This window comes from Akebia trifoliata, chromosome 11 (assembly GCF_017979445.1).
Source record: "Akebia trifoliata isolate Shusen 1 chromosome 11, ASM1797944v1, whole genome shotgun sequence".
NCBI classification, from domain to species: Eukaryota; Viridiplantae; Streptophyta; class Magnoliopsida; order Ranunculales; family Lardizabalaceae; genus Akebia; species Akebia trifoliata.
The window spans coordinates 7,906,590-7,912,589 of NC_141385.1; positions in this window are offsets into that span (position 1 = coordinate 7,906,590).

Genomic DNA, 6,000 nt, shown 5'->3' on the forward strand with positions numbered 1-6,000 from the left:
ACTCTCTTGACATGACAAGTTCGAGAATCGTAGATTAGTACATCTTTGCATCTGAAGCGTATAGCTCTATGATGACTCTCAAGCTTGTCACGTTGAGAGAGTTGATTGAGTGTGCTACATGGGATAGTCAGATTATTACAAACCCATTATAATCAAGTCTCAAATGGAATCAAACTAATACAAACCGGAATCGAAACCGTTAGATTCTGTCCCATGGGTACTTGTGGGCGATTTATTTTCGAGTCGTGATGAATACAAGCTGTTGGGTATGCGACCAACATGGCAAGGGCATGGAACCATAGATCTTTTTCATCGGCATACACAAGAAAAAGATGTGTGATTTAGTGCCCTTGCCACGTCAGCAACGTATCCAACCGCGTGCATTCATCATTATTAATTATTTTATCATTTCATTTTTATATCATGGATGAATTTGAGATTTTATTTTATTTTAAAATAAAAGGTGGAGTGGAAGTGTTTCGGCACCAAAATTTGAGAGGTTATAAATGCCCCCATTTTTATATTTAAATTTAATATAATTAGAGTCATTACATTAAAAATCAAGAAAATTGCAACCTACGTCCATACACTCATTTCATAGTTTTTCAAAATTACACAAGCATCCATTTTTTACTATATGATCTTCAAAAATTCTTTAATTAAAATTTTAAATTACAAATAAACATTTTCAATACATGTGTGTTTGCACACATCACTTTCTAGTGTTTTATAAAACTCTTCAATTTTCTATATAAACTATGCATTGGAATCTTATATGAGCCATCTCTTAAAAAAAAAAAAAATTATACTTATAAATAAGATAATTTTTTTTTTTGAGAAAAAAAAAATAGTTGACTTATATCTTTAGTAGAAGAAATTATAATTAAGTTGATATTTTGTAGATAATATATTATCTTTTAAAAGAAAAAAAGTATTTTATAATGATTTGAAATGTTTTTTTTTATCATTTGATTCCTTGGAATCAGAATCAATGAGTACTCGTGTTTCTTGGTGGTTCCAGACCTTGTTCCATTTATCTTAGAATTGGGATTGGAACCAACAATAATTGGAACTGGCCCATTAACACCCCTACCTCGCACATGTAATATAGTAAACAATTGCGAGAATGTGAATCACAATAAGTGCATTCAACCCAAATTTTGAAGAAAAATGGAATTAAGGGTAAGGGTTGTTTTGGTATGGTCGCCCATCATGGACCAAGTTTGGGATGGGCTCATTTAGTAGTTGGGTTGGGCTTCGCTTAGGACTTGAGGTCCAATTAGCTCTAAACTTTTATGGCCTCCGTCCATTGATATCCCTAAGTGTCGGTTCTAGTTCTGATTCTCAAATTAATGGAATCGTAAAAAAAAATCATCTTTATAGTTTTTAGGTCATATCGATTTGGTTATAAGAGATCCATTCTAACCTATTCTAAAAAACAAAAACAAAAATCCATAAATCGAGATTTTCAGCTCTGATTCCAATTAAAGGGGTACCCATCGATACCCCCACCTAAGGGTACTGTCAAGTGTCAAGAGCAAATATACAATCTGGTCAATGGGGGCACTTGCCCCCATGAGAATTTTAAAAGTATATAGAATAATGAGCTATTGCAACAAATATTAACGATGGATAAAAAAATCTACCACTATTGTCCCCACAAAAAAAATTTCACTCTAAGTTGCCCCACAAAAAAAAATCTACTCCTTGTTGCTCCCGCATGGGCAAAATCCTGGCTCCGCCCTTGGTACTGCTTGTGATGATGCAAGACCTTTTGTGATTGTTATCTACATGTTTTAGAACCTAGGGAGTTCGAATCGACTCTATCCATAGATCTAGTCTACTAAGGTGACTCGTGAGTTAACTTTTAATTAATAAATTTTTTGTATCTTTTACTAAATGTGAAAGATTTTTCATGAATTCAACGCATCAAAATCCATGGCAATTGCCATCCACCACATTTTCTATTTTTGAGCATTGGTGCGGTGCTTGCCAAAAAGTTTTAAAACCTAATTGAGATTCATACTCAATTTTTTAGACGGAATGTAATGACCAAAAAACCCATTATGGACCCTGGGAAAATTTCCAAGGCTATTTTGCTAAACATCTATAATAAAAATTGATTTGGACAAACTGACTTCATCTACCAACTCAAATGCACCGGAAAACCTAGCCTAGATTGTAAGCACTCCTAAATTACAACTAAAATGAAAAGATAAGAGAAATTGAAAAAATCTCGTACACAACAGGAAGTGGATCCTCTATAGCACAAGTTCCCATAGATAGAGATAGAGAAGAGAGAATTAAAAAAAAAAAAATAACTTCTCAACCCTCTTGTGATGATGACTGGATCTAATTTTTTTTTTCTTTTTTTAAGTTTTTTTTCCTCTATATCCATGTCTTTACAAATGAACAACTACTAAACTCCCACTATATTAAGTTTGGGATTTAATCGCATTGTTGATGTGACGCTATTTCAACAGTTGAAAATGTGCTACAGGAACCTTGTGCTACAGAGGATCCACTTCCAACACGACAATAAGTGACCGAAAAAAATATATATTTTTATAGAAGATAATTTTGGAAATCTTGGCTATATCACTAGGTAAAGCTCATTTTTTTTTAAAAATGGACTATACACAAACGCAAACAAAACATATCTAAATTAGTTGAGATTGGATCATCAGAATTGTCGTATAGTAAAATCGAGTGGCCGTCTTGTAAATCGCGCAAAAGATGTGACTTACTAGTTGTGTTGAGTCACAACTAAATATCACCAGTCATTTAATGAAATGTTAGAATCTAAACACCTCAACCTAGATGGGTCACTTATGAGTTATATTAGTTAAATAATAAGAAAAATTACTTAAAGGACCCCCGATGAAGGGTTTCTTTATAAATAGTCCCTGAGTTTTGCACGATAGCTTGATAGGACATTTGGTAAACTTTTTCTCTCTTAATGGTCCCTCGTTACTAGCAAACTCATCATTTTTTTATTTACTGTCGAGTTCACTTTCTATTATTGTAGAACTTGACATTTTTTTATTATTTAGTGTTGTGTTCACAAGTTTTACTATCCAACTCACCACTATTTATTGTTAAGTTCACCACTATTTATTTAAATAATGGTAAACTCGACAATGGTAAAACTCACCCATTTTTTATTTTTGAGTTTTCAAAAACTCGATTGAGATGCCAAAAATCAATTTTTTTTATATGAAAACTATGAGATTGAACGGTTAGAGCATTCAATCGTGAGAAATGTAGGGATATGAGCTCCAAGGATGTTTAGAAAGAGAAATGTTTACAAAATGGACTATTAAGAAATTGCCTAAAACTTATGGACTATTAAGAAAAAAGTCCCTCCACTAAGGTGCTTTGTAATTTTCCCTAAATAATATAATAGAAAAATAAAATAAAGTTATTTTATTTTTGTTTCTTTTCAAACCCATAATCTTCATTCTAAACTCTTCTTGCCTAAATAACACGCACTTACAATTCTAATTTAAATTAAGATAGAGCCAGATTTAGGAACCAGATCAAAAAAACAATAATACTTCTAAGGCCAAGTGCTTCAAGGATCAACGAATAAACCCTTGTTTAGGAAAAATCACACCTCTATCTCAAACTTGTAGAAACTTTTGGCGAAGCAAAACCCTTGGAAAACTTCATCATTAGAAAGTCTTTAGAGACTTTGAAGATTTAGGAATCTACCATTTTTTACAAACAATTATTGATTTTTAGTAAGAATGATTAATTAGAAAAATCTATATTTAGTACTTTTTATTGATCTTAGTTAGAGAAAATTCATTCAAGTATAATTAGGGCTTTGATGAAATTGATGGTGAGTTTCCTTGTTTTGCTTGACACAGATCTACTTAGAAAGATTTTATGAAAACCTAAATATATTTTGGAGTCATTTGAGTAAGTTTTGTTTTAATAAATAGCGATTAAAAAATTTGCATGTTTTGTAGTAATTTCTAGGAGTGGCATCTTAACATGACCCACGAACATAACACAAAATTAGTGGGTTTGGGTCAAACTTAATTGGATTTGGATCATAATATTGTCAATCCGCCTAACATGAATATTAAATGGGTCAGGTTCAGGTAAGGGGCGTCAACCCCCTTAACCCATTTTGACACATTTAGTTTATTCTGTCATTAATGTGTAGTTTTAAATATATCAACAATTATTTAAGAATTTTTTAAATTATTCATTTTTTGTTAGAATCTCTTATAACTTTTTTCATAATATTTTTTTTTTCAAATTCTATAAAATATAGAGGGTGTTTTAAAATATTTTGCTAATAATTAGTGGTTAAACCTTTTAGTTTGAATAAGAAAAAACATTTTCCTTACTAAGTTATTTGTTTATTTATATTATATTTTTTAAATATATTTTTTTCTTTGAAATCTAGACTCTATAGGCATATAGTGTTTGATTCCTAATATGGTGATCCATATGAGCAAAACGACCCATAGTATGATTTAAGATCTTACTAAGTAAGTAAGGCTAGCATGTCTCATGTGATAATGAAATACACTTTTCTTAGCCAATAATAATAATAAAACACTTTCCTTGCTAAGTAAGGAAAGTTTTCTAATCACATCACCTTATGGCATCCAAAAACATGATGATGTCACAGGGTCGTAAAGGAAAAAAATTTCTGTAACCTTTGAAAAAAAAAATTCAAAAGAAAGTTATTTTTCACCATGAAACTTAGTTTATGGTTGTGTGACTTTATTTTTAGTATTTTTTTTTTGTGGTGGAAGTGCAACTTATTTTTTTCAATAAAGATTAGAATTTTATTAAACAGGTTATGCATGAGTTGGTCAGGTATACCTATTTATAAATGGGTTGGGTATAAATTTTTGACAAAATTATTAAATGGGTTGGGTTTAGGTTAGGTAAATTCTCAGAATACCCTTGCCTCAACACGACACGACCTGACTCGTTGCCACCGCTAGTGATTTATATTTTAAACTTGAAAATGGACTACAAATCATTTTATTTCTATTTATGTTTTAATCACATTGAATCAAGTGAATCTGATACTTTACGAGTCTTTAAATGGTGCTTATTTGGCAACACAAAATATTGGATCAACCAAAGAGTAACGATCAGGGGCAGAGCCATGTTTTTTGGTCAGTGAGGACTAAGTGCTAACGATGGTCGACCAATAATCTTGGTTTCCTTCTACGCAAATGTTGGACTCGTTACAACAAATGATGATTAATGAATAATCTCCATAATAATGACAAAAGATTCTCACAAAAGTCGTAGATGTTAGGAATTGTAAAAAGTTTTACTTGAGCTTAATATCTCCAAATTTTATTTTCTTTAACATTAATGTTTCAAGAATAAGAAAGAATTTTTAGAGAGTTCGGGATGATGAATTTTAGCAAGAAACTCAAAAACATGATTTTTATACTCCCCAAAATTTTCTCGAATTTTTTATAATTTATTTTCTTTCAAATTTATCCTAATCGAATCTCCTTTGAATAATTATAGAATTTGAACTTATTTTTTTTATTTTATTTTTATGTTTATTGAGAGTGAATAGCAGTTGAAAGTGAGGGCCCTTAAGTCATTAATGTGGTGTATCTCTGATATCCATCAAAATGTGAGGAGGGGGAGGGGGAGGGGGAGGGGGAGGGGGAGGGGGGGGGGGGGGGGGGGGGGGGGAATCACCTTTTTTAAGTTTAGTGGGTCCCTGCAAGGGGTTATCTTGAATATCGATCAAAACGTTGGGGGGGGGGGGGGGTGGTTAAAAATCATTTTATTTTTATTTTTATAAAAAGTAGGATAAAGGTTGAATGTAATGGTCCTTAAGTCATTTTTCATGAGTCCTAGTTGTTGCTTCAAATTCAGTAATTACTCGATAAGGGTTAGATTTGACTAATTTGGATAAGTTCAGAAAAGTTTTGTTTAAAATAAAAATAGAGAAATTTTTGAAAAAAATAACATACAATGATGTTTTCAGGTTACTTAACAAAA